At 41.9% G+C, this 19,246-nt stretch overlaps 1 protein-coding gene across 2 annotated transcripts in view; it reads left to right on the top strand.

Annotated features, from left to right (window-relative positions):
* MBD5 (methyl-CpG binding domain protein 5) overlaps nt 1-19,246 on the top strand; it is a 151,445-nt gene that overhangs the window by 44,841 nt on the left and 87,358 nt on the right. For both annotated transcript variants that reach the window (XM_087710683.1, XM_087710690.1), the window contains exon 2: nt 13,855-13,956. The gene's annotated coding sequence lies outside the window, so the exon portion shown is untranslated. The remainder of the gene's footprint in view (nt 1-13,854; nt 13,957-19,246) is intronic.

The raw sequence follows: 19,246 nt of genomic DNA, 5'->3' as shown, positions 1-19,246 counted from the left end.
CATCAGGCCATGGAGCATCCTGGACCATCTGACTCCCCTGACGGTAGACCAGGTCCCTCTAAAGCCCCTAGCAAGGGATATTCTGCAGACAGCGGCAAGGGGGTAAGGAAGGGCACGGTGGCCAGTCAGGATAGCCATCTCTATAAGGCACCTTCTGCAGCGGCGACTAGGGATGCAGAGAGGCAGCAGTGGGCTCTCGACAAACAATTCAAGAAGGCCCAATGCCAGGCTGTGAGGGAGTGCCCTCAGCCTACCCCTCCTGTTGGGACAGTCATTCCACCACTCTCAAAGGGGGATCGCCTGTCCGTAATTGATGAGGAACAGGACTCCCAGGACCTCTCCCCGGATAGGTCTCTGGTTGAGCCAGGTTCTCCTGCTTTTTTGTGTGTTTCTGAGTCAGTGCCCACCCCCGAGGACCCTAACCCTGGGGGGCTCGCTAATCCCATCCTTGCCCCGCATGTTCCTCCTCCTTCTGGGGACCTGTTGTTCAGACTCTGCCATAGCTCAGGAACCTAAGTTATCTGCCCACATGCAGGTGGTGGTCGCCCGTGCCATCTCTCAGGGCATTGCCCAGGGGATGCAGAGGCATGATCAAGCACCCGTCGCTCCCAGGTCCTATCAGCCCAGGCAGGAGTCTCCCTCCACCACCAGTCGGGTCCATCACCCATCTCTGGAGTCCTTGGCGCTAAGTGAGGCTTCTGTTTTGGAGGACCTGGATCAAGAGGAGCAGGAGCTCTCAGAGGATGAGGACCTTCCTCTGGATGCTCCTGCCTTCTCGGGGCTCTTAAGTCCATTTTGCACAAGGCTATTTAAGTCCATCTTGCACAAGGCTAAGAACACCACCCAAGTGGGTACCAAACCTAAGACCGTGCAGGGATCCTTGGATTCCGCTCCGGTTAACCCCAATGCTAGCATGTTTAACATTCAGCCACCTCAGCAAGAGCTGGTACCAGTCCCAGATTTCTTTATGGATGTCATTCAATGGCAGTGGGCCCAGCCTGGCTCCCTGGTCACGCCCAGTGGCGAGGACAAGAAGCTGTACTCAGTTGACCCCGCGCTGGAAGACATCCTGGTACTGCCATCTGTAAACCCCCCCTATAACAGCTCTCACTTCTAATTCAGTCCTTTCGGCTGACTTGTTGGAAGGCCTCAAGGCAAAGGACAAAAAAGCAGAGAAGACCTGCCACAAGACTCATTAGGTGGCGGCCTGGGCCATTAAGGCTTCTTCTTCCACGTCCTTTTTTAATAGAGCCTCTGTCATTTGGCTGCATGAGCTTCAGGCTAAACTACCGGCAGGAGACACTCGTCTTCGCCAGGACATAACAAAAATTATTGCGGTGTCCCAGTATTCAGCTGATGCCTCTCTTAACATGGACAAATTCGCCTCTAGGACATTGGCATCCAACGTGACCTCCCGCCGCCTCATCTGGCTCCGTCACTGGCAGGCAGAGCAGAAGAACAAGTGCCTCATTTAAGGGGTCCAAATTATTTGGGGAGGTCTTAGACCCCTTCTTGATTGAATCCAAAGATAAACGGAAAGTTCTGCCCACTCTGAACAAGAAACAGGATCGTAAATCCTCTCCCTATTTCAAGAGGCAGTCCTTTCATTCCAGTGAGTCCGCAGGACCCTCTTCCGCTCCCTCGGACAGACCAGCTGGTCAGTCAAGAGATAGGTCCCAGGACAGGCAGTCCTTTCGGGACGGGTAGGCAGCAGTTCAACTACCGCAGGTCCACTTTCGCCAAGTGGTATGACAACTACCGTCTCGATCCAGTCACTGCGCCCGTTTCCCGCATACTGGACTTTCTACAAGGGGGCCTAGACAAAGGTCTCAACCCCAATACCCTTCATCGTCAGGTGGCGGCACTATCCACCATCTGGTCCGGCGACCCAGCCCAGTCCCTCAGCAAGATCTCAACTGTTTCCTTAAGGGTGCCTCCAACTTATGTCCTCCGGTAGTTCACCGCTATCCCACCTGGCAGCTATCGGTGGTCTTACAGGCTCTTACCTCTCCGCCCTTTCAGCCTCTATGTACGACATCTCTTCGTCACCTCACCTTAAAGACTGCCTTTCTTGTTGTAATAACATCTGCGAGATGCATCTTGGAACTGGCGACTTTATTGGTCTGGGAGAATCTATGTGTCGTCCACCCGGACAGGGTCGTACTACGTCTGGATCCTGCTTTCATCCCGAAGGTCAACACCTGGTTTCACAGGAAGTAATCCTGCCTTACTTCTGCGCCCCAATCACCTGAGGGAACATGATTGGCATAAGTTGGACGATATACATCAGACGCTCTGCGGACTTTGTTTCATTCCAGCCTGGCTCCTTGGGTAAGAACGTGACATCTTCCATGGTTGGTAGGTGGCTAAGAGCATGCATTACAGCTGCATACAAACACCAGTCCAGGGCGGTACCCCGGCACATTACCGCCCACTCCACTAGGAGCGCTGCCACCACCACAGCCTGCGCCACCCAGGCTACCATTGAAGACATCTGCAGAGCAGCTACTTGGTCCTCACCATTGCCCTTTGTCAGGAACTATAAATTGGACATGTATGCCTCGGCCGGGGCATCTTTCGGCAGGTGAGTGCTCCAGGCGGTTATTTCCACAACTGAATCCCGAGACTGTTCTTCTGCCCACCCTAGTGACGTATAACTTGGGTATGTTCCGTCGCTTGGACTCTCCAAGCAGTACACAGGAAAATGACCATTGGCTTACCTGAAGAGTCCTTTTCTGTGCACTGTGGGAGAGTCCAACCCACCCTGGTGCACAGAAAAGGACCCTTCAGGTAAGCCAATGGTCATTTTCACAGGTGTAGGTTTGCTGGTCTTGTTGTATTCGGGTCTTTTCCCGTGTAATCTTACACAGGAAAAGACCCGAATACAACAAGACCAGCATTGTGTGTGTGTGTGTGTGAAAATATAATTGTGATGTGTGTCTGTGTATAATGTTTCAAATTTAAGCCCTCTTGTCTTTTAAAGCAATGAACCTTGCCGTGCTTTTTTTAACAACATTTAATATTTGAAGGTTCTCCTTGCTTATGTGATAGTTTTAACTGGCCTAGGCCATGCTAGTTGCCACCATTCTCAGTTGTAGACTTTCATTCAAGGAGCTATATGAAGAATAAATTTGTACCTGACATTGATCTAGGAGTGAGTGGGATAAATGTATAAAAACTTAAGCTGTATTGATGGTTCTAAAATTTGGGAAATCAAAGCGTAAATAAGCTCCACAGTTTTCTAAAGCAGCAAATAAATAGAATGTGAATATTGCCACAATTACCATTTGGGGTTATGAGTGGCAAGAGTCACTTGTTTGATTGATTTGTCAATAAAGCATATCTTCACTATAGATCAATTAGTGGGCTGATGTTACTCCAAATGGAGTACTTCTTTATATAGGAGGAATCTAAATTTGCCTATTTGCAAGTAATGCAATAACTATCACTATCTAAACAATTAAGACCACATCATCTTAGACTGTAAGATATAATATGTTTTCTATTTATGATATCAGTGCAATTCAACTTGTGTTGGGCTTCTGGGGCAGCATGCATGAACTACAATGGCAAATGAGCCAAAGAACAGATGGGTTCTTACCATTGAGAGGGACCTTTCTTCCCTCTACTCCCATGCCCATCATCCCTGCCCTCTCCCTTCCCCCTCCATGCACTCTTCTTTCCTGCCCTGTCTACGGTCCTGGCACTTCATAGGCCTACTGTCTGAGGGGGCCTAGGCCTGAGGGTGAAAAATGATTCAGGCTGCCGCAGTGAGACAGGTGTGAGCAATCTGCTTAGGCCATGGCACACTCAATCAAAAGCCTCTGAACTAGCCTAATCAGGCTCCCTTTCCCCTCCCATGGCATCATGAACAATTGCCGCTCTAGGAAGCCGCACTCACTCTCCTTAAAGGCCCAGACTTTTCAGAGTTATGCTGGAACACATCCACACACATACACACATATATACATACATACAGACATACATATAATACAATATAATACAATATATTATATAATATAATATAGATAGATAGGTTGTTACTGAGCATGTCGTTCCTCGGCATGATGAATATGCAGTTGACATTTGTTACAGTTCCTTGGCATGATGAAGACTATGAAGATACATAATTTCTGACTTTTTGAAGTTTTGTTATAGTACTGGAGTATAAAATAAACTCTTAAGAGTTATCTGCAAATGAAGGAATCTGTAAGCCTAAATGAATTAATGTTTGGCCTCAGTCTTTTAATTTAACCAAATTGTAATATTTATACTTACGTTTTTATCATTAAATATGTTGTATCTGTCTATAAGTGATTCTTCATAGGCTGTAAACAGAACGTGAACGCAAAATGAATAATTGTTAAGCTACTTTTCATACTTATGCATCTCGTTTGCTATTTTGTATTCCTGTTTCAGATTGTTGAAAAGAACAATGTTTCTAATACTCACAAATTGATACAATATACAGTAACTTTGGAGGTTTTTGTTCAATCTGGAGAAAATAGGGATGGGATAGAATAAATTTAATAGTTTTCATATAATTCAAGAAATGCCAGGATGTGAGGGGCAGACCACAAATTAGTGACAACTTTATTTTTTTTCTTCTAAAATATTATAATTATACTATTTCTGGGACAAAATGATGCTGCCAAGAAATGTTTTGTTTTTTGCCTGCAATTACCACAGGGTCCAGTGAAAATTAACATGCAAGAATTGTAATCAGAATGCATACTTTTGTTCTCTTCCAATGAGCAAAGTAGACATTTCCATTTTTCTTTCAAAACAGAGTTTAGAGAAATGTGTTGTTATTGTCTTCATTGTCATAATATTTATATTTAAATATAACAGAAAGTGATCTTTACTCAGATAATATTTACAATTTAACTACAGAAAACTAAGGATGAGAACATAATGGTACATTAGAACAGTGGCCTCCAACGTTTTGGACACCAGGGTCTGGTTCTGTGGAGACAGAATTTTTCCGTGGACCAGAGGGGTGTGATTTGTGTGCTACCTGCATCCCATGGATGGGGCTTTGCTTCTTTGCGTGACCTGGTTTCTAGCATGTTGCGCCCAATTGCCAGTCCATGGAACAGGGGTTGGAGATTAGAATATATGTATCCCAGCTAATATTCTGCATCCTGTTTTGTATATTGGCCAACCTAATAGCAATATGGAAGCCTCAAAGCAAGTGATGAAGGCAAGTTTTTTTTAATTGAGTTTTTTTATTTTTCCATTTTCATAATATATAATCACATGTATACTATTACATACCCAACATCATATTGTATTATTAAATGTTTACATCAATTCACCTTACCACCAACTCCCAAAAACAATTATTGGCTCTTCTGCTCACTATACACCATATTTGTACCTTATCTATCATTTTCTTCTCTCTCTCTCCACCCCCTCCCTACCTCCTTTCTTCCCTCTGTCATCCTTCTCTTCTCTACCTCCCTTTCCTCTCTCCTTCTCCTCTCTCCCCTTTTTACTCCTTTTTCTCCTTCCCTTCCCCCCCTCCGTCCTCTCTCCTATCACTCTCTTCTTCCCTTACCTCTCTCCTCTACTTCACACTCTTGGGATGAAGGCAAGTTTGATGGCATTATTTTCCATGGCTTTTGTGGAGAATAGGAAGTGTACATGCGTTTTAGTTTAAGTGAAAATATGGCTTGAATTCACGTGTAGCTTTCCTTGATAATTAAATATTATAATGCATCTTTCATTGATATATCTTCTTGTTTTTATAAATGAGGGGTCCTTGGTGTTCTCTGAGCTTGGTTGTTTTTTTACAGGTGTTTCATTACCCAAACTAGGCAACATCTTCAGTGCTAGTCCTAGCATATGTTGAATTTCTAGAATGTGAAATATTTATATAGAGACAAATATTCACCATGTATAGACTCGTGGAGTGTCAATGTAACTGTATTGCTATTTATTCAACCAAGAAGATAAATATTGGGCTGAAATTCAGATTATCTACGGAATCGATGCTCTCTGCTGCTTGGTTGTTCTCAATGATGTAGAGCGGGAGGTGCTACCATCGACTATCGCCAATCCTGATTGGTCCATAGACTGAGAGAAATTGTTGCAGCCACGCCTCTGCTCCTCTTGCCCAGTTCCGCTCAGTCTACGGTCCAAATAGACTGACTTTTTTCTTAGCTCGTGTGAGTCTACTTCCTAGAATATTAGAATTAATAATTTGGCTAATTGGCTTCTTTCTTCATTTAAAATTTCCTTCTAAATTGAAATTGCTTAGTGGCTGCGTGCGAAGGAGGCGGCAGGCATTGCAGCCGCCTCGCAAAGGTGCCGGATGGCCGGCTGGTTCAGATCCGGCAAAACCTTCTCTCTTCTGCTGAGAGAGTGAGGTAAGCGGAGACTGGCTTAATTAACTGAATGGCTCGCGTGGCGGGGATCCCGCTTAGAGTTTTCTCTCTCCTTCCCTTACACCGAGCCGTTGCACCACCTCTCCACCTCATCGCAGCACTTCGTGAGCCATTTGAGGAGCCGTTTCTGACTTCTCAACCTGCCATCCGCCAACAACTGTTTGCTGCCTTACTAGCAACCCCGGAGGATTAAGCAGTTTCCCGACTGGCTAAATTAGCACGGGGAACCTCTCCTTTGATTAATGGGTGGCCATTTTCAAACTGATTTAGGTCCAGTGGCCATTTTATTACACCACGAGGCTCCGTTTTCAGACAGGAATTAATTAATTAACTCTTACACTGACTGCTTTATTCCTGGCAGCACTAACTCTTAAGTGATAATAGTAAAAAAGGGAAGGAGAGTCCCACAGAGTGGTTCTGCACCACAAGGGTACCCAATCAGCCTCGCGGTAATGGTGACCAACGCTGAGGGACCCCAGGTGGTCCAAGGGACTGAACAACCATCCCTCAGTTTGGCACTTAAAGCCAAGACAACTAAATTCACAGCTGACCAACGTCCTTCCAGGGCTACGCTGAGAGATGAACAAAGAAGACAGCGGGCCCTGGAGAAATGCGTAGCCAGGACTGAACGCGTGCTTCAGATTCAGGAACAATGTAATTCCAGGTCCCCCTCTAGGGTTTTCAGCCCAGGGTCCTCACAGGCTCCTTCTACCGTAAGGGGGGGTGGAAGTTGTAGGATGGATGTCTCCCCTTCCCCTTCAGTCTCCCCAACAGCTATAAGGGGGGTGATGGGGGATCCCCTGGAAAGCTCCTCACACGATTTTCTGGTTCCGCATCCTACATTAGCACCCCAAGCCAAACTCCCATTAGGGGGGGATCTGGAGGAGGATTATGAGGAGCTGCAGGGTCTGCCACCCAACATTCAAAGGTTGATCGCTTCAGCGATCTCTCATGGCATTTCTGCTGGCATGAAGCATCAGTCCAAACAGCAGCAACAGCCAACTAGACCTAAAGTTCCTGCTTCAGCCCGGCCACAGGCAATGCCTCAGGCTTCCTCGGCAGAGGTTCTTCCATTAGAAGAGGGGGAAGGGCCAGGATCTCCCTTCTTAGCCAGTGTGGGCTCTGTCACAGGAGAGGAACCCACAAAGGCTTTAGTAATGTCAGATGACGAGGATTCGGGGAATGCAGATACCCCAGCATTTGCTAGTCTGTTTCAGCCTTCTCTGTTCAAACAGCTACTGACCAAGGCAAAATCGACAACCAAGCTAGGTGGCAGCGCGGAATCTTCCGCATCGACCACTAAGAAAGACTTGACCCAGTCTATGTTCTCTAAGACTGCTTTAGATAAGGAGGAGGTTCCAGCTCCTCCCCTTTTTCTTGAGGTAGTTAAGAGTCAGTGGGCCAACCCAGGTACTTTCCTAAATCCTGGGGCAAATGACAGATGCTTTTACAACATGGATCAAACTTTTTCCCAAGCACTGCAGTACCTGCCGTTGATACGCCTGTCGCAGCCTTGTCATCTACAGCTACGGTACTGGCAGGAGATGTGGTGGACAAGCTGAAACCTGAGGACAAGAAAGCAGAATTCATTTTAAGAAAAGGGTTTCAGGCCTCAGCTTGGTTCATTAAGGCGGCCACCACAGCCTCCTTCTTTAATAGAACAATATTGTTAGGGCTCCAACAGTTGCAGGAGTGTACTCCCCCTGAGGACGCCCGTACTTTGAAGGACCTCAGTAAAATTATTGCAGCAACCTAATATTCTGTGGATGCCACACTTGACTTGGTTAAATTTGCTTCTCGTGCACTATCTGCCTCTGTAGCATCCAGGTGTCTCCTGTGGCTGAAGAACTGGCAGGTTGATAACAAATCAAAGTTCCACATTACATCTGCACCGTATGCGGGCGGAAAGCTCTTTGGCGAGTCCTTGGACCCGATTTTGGTCGAAAACAAGGACAAGAAGAAGGTACTTCCATCTACGGCCAAACGCAGGTATCTCAGGTTCGCCCGAGAGAGTCTACATTATCAATATAGAGCCTTACCTTTTGGTCTGGCCTCCATACCTAGATCATTTACCAAGGTATTAACTGCAGCATACCTTTGGTCCAAACCAATTCGGCTACAATTTTATCTAGATGATATTCTTGTTCAGGCCTATTCTTACTAACCCGCTGTTGCAGACCTCCAATTTACCGTACACACCCTCCAGCAGCTGGGGTTTATGGTCAACGTGCTAAGAGTCACTTCACCCCATCCATAAGGTTATTACACTTAGGAGCAGTAATTGACTCCAGGGAAGGGGTGTTTTTTCTGTCGCAAGAACGTAGATCTAAATTACAACAGCTGATAAGATACGTGATAGGTGGGTGGTACAGGTTTTAGATCTTTTCCGCCTGTTAAGTACTATGATATCTTGCATAGGAATAGTCCCTTGGGCACGTTTCCATGCTAGGACCTTAACATGGGCCCTAATTCCGTATCAAAGAGAAATGATGAGCAACTCACCTTTGGCCATTCCAGTATCTCCATAGGTCCGCCTGTCGCTCAGATGGTGGCTCTCCGCAGCACTCAACCAGGGGTCACAGTTCAGAGAGGTATCGAGGGCAACTGTGACTACGGATGCAAGTCTCTACAACTGGGGGGGGGGTTAATGAGCTCAAAGGTGGTGCAGGGACGGTGGTCATCCACAGATCTGCATCACATCATAAACTATCTGGAGCTATGGGGCTGCCCTTGAGGAGCATCCGGCGACTTCAGCTAGTGCAGAACGCAGCCGCGCGAGTGATTGCGGGTGCACCCCGTTTCACCCGCATAACACCTATCCTCCGCGAGCTGCGCTGGCTACCTGTCGATCTCCGGATGCGCTTCAAGGTGCTATTAGTCACCCATAAAGCCCTACATGGCAGTGGATCTGGATACTTGAGAGACCGCCTTCTGCCAATTACATCCCTGCGACCAATAAGATCCCATAGATTAGGCCTCCTCCGTATCCCATCGGCCAGCCAGTGTCGGCTGGCAACTACAAGGAGGAGGGCCTTCTCAGGAGTAGCCCCGACCCTTTGGAACGAGCTCCCCGTGGAGATTCGTACCCTCTCCACCGTCCAAGCCTTCCGCATAGCCTTGAAGAACTGGCTCGCCCGTCAGGCCTGGGGATAAGGATAGTTACCCCTCCCGAATGATGAATGTATGTTGCTTATTATTTTATTATATGTTTCTATTTTAATGTCTGTATTCCCCCTTCCCGGTTTTGTGTGAGCCGCCCTGAGTCCCCTCAGGGAAAAGGGCGGCCTACAAATACTAATAAAACTCAATAAAAACTCAAAACTCAAAGCGGCTCATCTAGCCTTACGACACTTTCAAAGAGATTTGCAGCACAAGCATGTGTTACTTCCCACCGACAACATAGCCACAAAGGCTCATGTAAACAAACAGGACGGGACTCATTCCAAAGCTCTGTGAACAGAGGCACACAAACTGATCTCTTGGGCGGAGACACATGTGATCTTGATCACTGCGGACCATATTTCTGGGACTGACAACCACCAGACGGATTGGCTCAGCCAATCCACAGTGGACGATGGGGAGTGGCAGCTTCATCCGGACATTTTCCAATGCATATGTCACAGGTTCGGGAAGCCTATAGTCGATCTATTTGCGACACCGGCGAATGCAGAGTTGCCGAGATTTGTGACCAGATTTCAGATGCGAGGTGCCAAGGACACAGATGCTCTGAGATGCCGGTGGCCACGGGGCCTTCTATATGCTTTCTCACCCCTCCCTCTCCTTCCGGCGACCATCAGGAGGGTAATGTCAGAGAAAGCGGAGATAATCTTGTTAGCACCAAATTGGCCCAGGAGACCGTGGTATGCAGATCTCATCCAACTGTTGGTGTCCCCTCCTTGGAAGATTCCCAGGGAGGAGATTTGTCTGTGCCGGGGGTATTGTTACATCCGGTGCCCCAGTGACTCAAATTAACCACCTGGCACTTGAAAGGAACATGCTAGGCAGGGCCAAGGTTTCCGATAAGGTCATTTCCACACTGGAGGCTTCCAGGCGGCCGTCTACCACTAGAATTTGCAATGCCACGTGGGCGGTGTTTGTCAAGTGGTGTACAGAGGCATCCATTTCTGCAGAGGCCGCCTCAGTGCCCCAAGTGTTCGAATTTTTACAGGACGGTTTGGACAGGGGTTTGGCTCACAATACCTTGTGACGTCAGACAGCTGCTCTTTCTACTATTCTACCAGGGGAAGGCCAGGTTTCCTTGTCTCACCTCCCATTAGTGAGGAGGTTTTTGAAAGGAGCACCTCTGGCTATACACAGGTTTCCTACGTGGGATTTACCCTTAGTTCTGCAGGCTATGACAGATTCTCCCTTTGAGCCTAAATGCAGTTACTCTAGAGCTCCTGACTCTGAAGGTTACATTTTTAATTGCCATTACATTGGCTAGACACATTTCGAAGCTTAGGGCCCTTTCTTCTCGCAACGATTTGTGCATTTTCCGTCAGGATAGGGGAACCTTAAAGTTAGATCCGGTTTTTCTGCCCAAAGTTAATTCTCCACAGGGCACAGGAGATTATATTGCCCAATTTTTGCCCAACTCCCACTCACGCTAGGGAATGTCTCTGGCACAGGCTAGCTGTCCGGAGGGCCTTGAGGATTTACCTCAAGCGCACGGCTTCGTTCCACAGGTCAGAGGCACTTCTGGTGTCATTCCAGCCATCCACGAAGGGAGCTAGGGTTTCCTCAAATACAATAGGTAGATAGTTGAGGAAAGCTATTTCTTTGGCTTATGAGACGAAAGGCGGGGTTCTTCCTCAGGATATTACCACACACACTACTCGCAGTGTGGCTATCACGACGGCATGGGTGACTAGGGCACCTTTTGAGGATATCTGTAGGACTGCTTCCTGGGCATCCCCTACTTCTTTTATTAGACACTGCCGACTGGACACTTATGCATCTGCTGAAGCATCCTTTGGATGTAGAGTGTTGCAGCAGGTGGTGGCTCCTGTGGCCGCTACAGATTCATAATTTGCTTCCCTTCCTAGGGACGGCAGCTTGGGTACGTTCTGATGGTAGCACCTCCCACTCTACTTAGTGTAGTGACACAGGAAGGAGGTAGCCTTGTTGTGATATTTTTCTGCAGATTTTCTCCTTACAACCTCGAGGAACTGGGCAAGAGGAGCAGAGGCGTTGCTATAACAATTTATCTCAGTCTATGGACCAATCAGGATTGACGATAGCCTATGGTAGCACCTCCCGCTCTCATCATTAGAATCAATGTTCAGGTGTACCAACAATCGTTTTCTTGCAGATGTTTCATTACCCAAACTAGTTAACATCATCAGTGCTAGCCTGTACTGAAACATCTGCAAGAAAACAGCCAAGCTCAGAGAGCACCAAGGGTCCCTCATTTCAACCCTGAACTACAAATATTCTTTATTGTTCTTATAACATATTATGCAGATTAATACCCAAGAAAAAGTGAAGTAGTGGTGATGAGATCATGACCTTTGCCATGTGTCTGTTGGACTTCGAACTCAGGAATCTATAAGGTCCTTCATCTTAGGCTTTGTTCTGACCATTCTCTCAAGGAATTACCTTTCTTTTGGGAAAAAAGAAATAATCTGGTCAAAGAATAATAAGATGTAATCAGGGTACAAAATCATTGTATTTCTGATTGGTTTCAACTTGTTTTTCAGCTTTATCTTAGGAATAGATCATTTTATCTATTATCAAAATTATTTCTTGTAAGTTCTTGTGGCATGAAATTATTTTTGGAGACACCATTTCTAACTTTCAGACTACTACTAAAGATTTATTGATTTATGATTGAATTATATTTGAATCAATAGAGTACCTTTAGATTCAAAATGTTGAGTAATGTGTAGTTTATATCCTACCTTTAAATAACTGGAAATTGAGATATAATTATTGGCTTGAAAGTTTTAAGTTTTAAAAATTTATGCAAAACAAATCTATCTTTGAATACTAACCGCGGTGCATAAGTGGAAGTTGCTTCTGTTACAGAGGAACACTGAAATTTTGCCAATACCTTTAACCTGATCTAATCGTAGGTCCAACAGAAGCAGTTGGATCTGGGGTGTCAAACTTGCAGCCCGGGGCCAGATGTGTCAGGCACTGACCAGGGCCACCCCCAGTTTAGCGAAGGGGGGGAAAGTGATACATCATGTGATAACGCGAGTTTGATACCCCTGAGTTAAATGGTTAGCTTCTTTAGATATTGAATTATAACATCCATCACGTTACAATTCTATGGTTCCATATTATGGTGATTTTATTATGGTTTCCTCTAATTAATTTAATATTTTATTTCCTATATTTTATTGTCCACATCTCTTTTATATATATAGGTAGTCTTAATGACCACAATTGAGCCCAAAATTTGTATTGCTAAATGAATTTTGCCCCATTTTACAACTTTTCTCACCACAGTTGTTAAGTGAATCACTGCAATTGTTAAATTAGAAACATAGTTGTTAAGTGAATCTGGTTTTCCTATTGATATTGCTTGTTGGAAGGTCGCAAAAAGGGATCACATGACCCTGGGACACTGCAATGGTCATAAATGTGAGTCAATTCCCAAGTGTTTCTATTTTGATCATGTAATCATGGGGATACTACTATGTTCATAAGTGTGAAAAACAGTCATGTGACTTCTTTCAGTGCCGTTGTAACATTGAACGGTCTCTAAGTGAACTGTTGTAAGTTGAGGACTGCTTCTAATGCTGATGGTTTATTTAAACTGAATTTGTATATCAGTTATGATTGCAGGACCTCTGTAGATCCTATACGCTAAATTTAAAAAATAAAATAAAAACCTACAAGCTTTCATATTCTATTCCATGTTGTTGTAAATGCTCACCTGTTTTCCTGAAGTGGCTTTGGAGTATCAGGTGGAAAAGCTGCAGTGGTAGGAAAGCAGAATTTGAAAGAAATCAAATACAGTATATATGGGGGAAATGATTAGTACAACGGCTCTGTTAATTGCAACTTTGTAAATTCATCAATGTGACACAAATCCATTTGCTTCTGAAGTATGTCAAACTATCCCTGACTGTCCTTTTCTAAGGGTGGTAAGCCATTTCCCCAAAATAAATCCTCTGAACCAGAAACAATTCAAGTTGTACCACTTCCTGGGTTAAATCCCCAAGAATGGCTGGCATGGTCCCAATAAGATTAGTTACATCCTGGAGAAACTCAGATATTATGCCACAGAGCAATGATTTTTGTACATCCCTAAAAGTTTTAAAGTTATGTAAGTAACTTGCCATCTTGTCTGAGCATAGTTTAGAATTTATGCTATATATTATATTTTGGAAAAGATACTACTACTGTAATTTTACATTTGCATTCAAGGAAAAATCATGCTCATTATTTATTATAGTGAAGAAATCATCAAAACTGTATGTTATGGTTTTACATTAATTTGTATATATATTTTTAGGTTATCATGAGTACCACATATGATTGGATTAAACTAATAAATGCTGAAGATGATCCCTTTTGTAGACAAGACTTTTAAGATCTGGGATTTCATATAATGAAGGTAAGGAAAATTACTTTCATGCAAATAACCAGTTATTAAAATTAGACTTGTATGATTATAATTGAATCAATATGAAATCGAATAACAGTGGACTTAAAGAAGCATGTCCATGTAATCATAATTTTTAATAAGCTGCCTATGACTGGACAATTTGATTGATAGTGGTTATTCATACAGTTATTCCTTACCTTAATCTTACCTTAATGTATGACTTATAGTGTAAGGAAGGTGAATTTCCTGCTGTTCTCTTTCTGTAAACTATAAAATTAGAAGGTTGAATTGTTGGTATTAATATTACAAAATTCTGAGTGAAAGTGGATTATTATATGGTTGAATCCTGCCTAGAGTATCAGTGATCAAGCTGCATTTGTTGATTTCTTTCAACCTGAGTAAATATTATAATCCAGTTAACATTTCTAGTTTTCTATTGAATCATTTATAGTAAATAAATGTTCTTAAAAACTAATTGCAGAATTAGGATCAGGAATACATTTAAGATTTGGATTATATGCAATAATATTGTAAAAAGCAACCTAAAATGTAGAATGTGGGTTTTTTACTGGTTTAGTAGCAATGCTCAATAATATTTCTTGAGTAATCTGCTTTGTAAAAGATATTTTATCTATCTCTAAAAATAAAATGCATTGTAAGTTCTAAAATAAGTAGCTGACATTAAGAGAATTTTAATGCTTATTGTTTATTCTCACAGTGCAGTTTCACAAGGCTAACATAACTACTCTGCATATTTTACAAGTCTGTTACAGAATTGCAGAATTTTATTTTATGAGGATCTCATCATTTTCACTTAGGTCATTAATAAATGTATGATTCACAAATATCCTTACAGTTAGCGGAATACATTTGACACCTTTATTGACTTGATATTTTTTAAAAATCTCTTCTTTCTTTAAGGTATTAAGATAGTTAAAACTATAAATAATGTCATAAAATTAAATATTTTTTTAAAACTACATAAAACTCAAATTGCAATCCAGTTTATGCTTCATGATTGACTTTCATATCTCAGACAGTTTTTATCATGTGATATCCATGTCTATCCTTATTTTTATACAGGAAAAACAATAGTAAACAATAGAGATGAAAAACAGGTACTGCATAACTAAATTCAAAAGAAAAACTACTTAGATTTCCAAACATGAAATTAAAATGCAGTAGGAAAAATGTAGTTTTCATTCAAGTTCAGAGGGATCCAGATTAGGAAGACACAAACTGATACAAGAAATGCTGATGAAAAAGCTGTAACAAATAAGTGGAAAAATACTCAGTTAAGGTATTTAACAGTTGAGATTTTTATACTTCATATAACATCTCTTACATTTCACCACCAAAAATAAGTAGTAAATCAACCCCACAAAAAAATGACTTGCCCTTTAAGAAGTTCCAAAACGGAACTTGTTGGATAAATACTTTTATTATACAAAATTATAAAAATTAAAGCTCAGTGTCTGCTAAAACTCTTCATTAGATAATAATCAAAGGCAATATAGGGAAAAGAGATTGTGCTGAACCATAGAACTATAGAGTCACATTCTGGTTCATGTATTACTCTAAAGTAATATTCTTCCAAGTCAGTAGGAGAAGGCAGTAGTGCTTAGGAAACTGTGTCTTAAAACTAATAAATCAGATATTGATATATAGTGGCTTCCCAGAATGTGTTTCTGGCATCAACTGGAATATACTTCGCATTGGAAATTGATCAAATAAATATTGATGCAGTGTGGCCAAACTAATTTAAAAATGCTGATTTTAATAAAGATTGAACAATAATGTACTCAAAATAATTTGCTGGAAACTCTTGCAATGAATTTATTTTTATGTCATAAAATCATCAGTTTTAGAAACTTAACATATCACTGTTTTGGTAAATCACAATAAATAATGTTCAGAGTATCCCAGGAGCAAAAGAGAAATGTGGTTAGAACGAGAGAGATTGACCAAATGAGCTCCCAGCAATTTGTCCCAGCTCCTGTCCACCTAGCAGTTTGAAAGCATGCAAATGCAAGTAGATAAATAGGCATCATTTAGGTGGGACAATACCGAGGATGTGAAAAGAGGCTCCTCAAACATTCCCAGGGCAATCGTGATGTCACTGGCTAATCCCTTCAACCTGGAAGCGCTATAATAGGTGCTTCTAACATGAATGTAGTAACACCATAATATGGAGGTAGCATGTTTTTAGGATATGGAAAAATAAAATGCATGATAAGATCGTTTTGTAGAGCAGAATGGGTTTCCATCATAACTTTCTCTCAATCATACAGAACATGAGGTAAAATAAAGGTGGGAAGAACAAGGATACACAAAGTAAATGCCTGGGCTTCTGTAGTTATGGATGATTATCTGACACCTGATTCTTATGTAGCATGCAATGTGTTCTGTGGCCCATTCTTTTGATGCTATTTCCCTTCAATACCTTGTTTGTTCCCTGAATGTTTTTATGATAGTTCTCTTAGGTGATTGTGAGTTCAGCGCATTACTATTGTGAGTAAGTTGTGTTTGAGTCTTGTTGTATTATAATTCTAAAGATGAAGGTGTTTGGTAAAAGGATAGTCTTGTTAGGTGTGGAAATCAGACTGGAGTGACCTCACTTTCTTTAAGTGGTATGGAAGAGTAAAGTGCTGCTAAGATGTGAAGAACAAAAGCCAAAAGGAAATAACTTGGATTATAACAGTTGATTAGCAAAGGGCTAATTTCTAAAAATAAGTTGCTAGAAAACTACACAATCTTATTAAAGGGATTTAGAAAGCAGGATATCAGGATATTTTTAATATTTTTTAAAAAACAAAGCTATTTCTAAGGTGCTCATATTAAAAAGAGTAATGAGTAACTGCACATTTAATTTCTGAACTTGGTTTCTTCACAGGTGTGTTTGCAGATATTTTAAAAAAACACAAAATAAAAGCAGCAGCAATTACAGGTCTATAAATTGTAAAACGTGACTTTTCTAACATCTCCTATTTCCCCTATACCTGTGGGAGAAAAATGTCTTTGCTCACATGCTAAACACAATAGATATTATGTTGCATCCTTTTTATTGAACAATAGCAGTTAGACTTATATACCGCTTCATAGGGCTTTTAGCCCTCTCTAAGCGGTTTACAGAGTCAGCGTATTGCCCCCAACAACAATCCGGGTCCTCATTTTACCCACCTCGGAAGGATGGAAGGCTGAATCAACCCTGAGCCGGTGAGATTTGAATAGCCGAACTGCAGAATTGCAGTCAGCTGAAGTAGCCTGCAGTGCTGCATTTAACCACTGCGCCACCTCGGCTCTTCCCTCCCTAGGGACGGCAGCTTGGGTACGTTATAATTGTGTTTTGATCGAATGTCACCACCATAGTTCTTTACAAACAACACATCTCCACATTAAATTCTGCCTAGTCAGGAAAATTATTTGATGGCTTATTTTATCCTCCATTCTATTTCTCTGCAAGCAAAGACATAATAAATTTGGAGAAGGTTCCACTGTTTCTAAAATGCTGCTACTGTGATTCATCCCTATATAAGTGCAGCTGTCTATGTGTAGTTTCATTGAAAGACTCAATGCAAATTAGTTGAATGTGGATTTGAGCAACTTGTGCCAAGCAAACAGGATATATATTCCCTGTAATTTATCAGCCACCTTATGTACTTGAGGAAAGTGAACAGAGCTCTGTTGAATACTATGTTTAACCCATAAACACAGTTTCATATGCTTGTGTAGAGATCCTTCATTCATTTTTAATTAAGTTTAAATTTTAAGCATCCATTGCGGATGTATAAAGAACATTTCACCACTGTCTGTTTAGGATTTTTTTTTCCTGAATCAAATAAAAGTGACATTGTCAGTGAAATTCTGGTTTTTTAATTTCTTCAGACTTGCTCAGGAACTGTAGATTTTTTTTTTAAATATCATAATTTTCTTGTGGTTTGTCAATGTTTGTGTTTATGAAGGTATGTTTGCCTTCTTTCATTTTAAACAGTCAACATGTTAACAGTTCGTTATTTTAGTGATCTTCGTAACTAATTTTGAATTCTCAACTTTATGATGGTATCAGAATGAATTCATACTTCCTATACTGGCCTTAGTCCCAAATAAGATTATTTGGGAATATTATGTCATATATTTTCTTTCTCTTTTTTTCAAGGTAGCAAATATACATACAGCTAAATATCTGTTGCTTTTACATTAAGAGAACTGATGGTACTCTTTATTGTACCTGACATAATGTACATGCGCTATATTTAAGATCTGTATACTATATAAGTGAATTGTTCAACTGATATTGCAATATGTGGCTAATGCCTCATATTGTTCTTTCTCTTTGGTTTTAGTCTCTATGACAGATCTGCAGACCAAGATTTAATTAAAACATGCAAATTCTGTAGTGGTCATTATGCAAATCTGATTTTTATAGATTCCTTTGATAGTGAGCCCATCCATGAGGGACGGGGATGAGAAAATGTACAGTGCAAATTCCACTACTCATATACTTACATGCAGTGTTGCAACTCCAATATTAAAGAACAGAGAAAGGACATTATGACAACTTGAAGCATCTTTCATCAACTTAACATCATAGCTAGTTTGCCATGAAGACCTGTCCTTTACTATCATAAAGTAGCATATTATACTATGCAGTATAATATAATATAATGGATTTACAACTGTAATTGAACCCTGCTATTATGGTCACAAGTCATGATAGTCATAAAGCAGGTCAACATGTGACCGGACCTGATTTTATGGCCTTACAGCAGATGTTAAGCGAACTTATTTTTTCCCTATGGAATATTTTTTGCTGGAAACTGGAAGTAGTAGTGGTTTCTGGCAAAAATGCCATAAATCATGATCATATGACTATAGGGCACAGCAAACATCTATAACTGGAGGCCAGTTGCCAAGGGATCTATGACAACTCACCATGGCCAACTTGCAGGACAACTTGCTACAGGGCAGCTCTCTGCAGAACAAGAGTTACACTAATATGAGAGAAATAGTGAAATAGAATCATTAAAGAAAGAATGCAAAAGGAGGGACAGAATGAAATGTGAATGGCAAAAATGAAAATACTTATTTACTTTAAATAATTAAATGGAATTGTTAAATTGTCCCACAGTGAGTTGTCCAGCAGCAACCTGGCCATTGAGAGTTGGCTGCAGTAAGTTAGCTATGGAGAGTTGACTATGGCAAGTTGGCCGTGACAAGTTGTCCCATTCGGTCGCCAAGTGCCCAAAATTTGGTAATGTGACTGCAGTGGGGGCTGGATACAAAATTTTGGAATTTGGTG

Source organism: Thamnophis sirtalis, unplaced genomic scaffold (assembly GCF_051295495.1).
Source record: "Thamnophis sirtalis isolate CommonGarterSnake01/CBP01778 unplaced genomic scaffold, rThaSir2_p1.2 scaffold_1, whole genome shotgun sequence".
NCBI lineage: Eukaryota > Metazoa > Chordata > Lepidosauria > Squamata > Natricidae > Thamnophis > Thamnophis sirtalis.
This window is presented reverse-complemented; position numbering and strand designations above follow the sequence as displayed.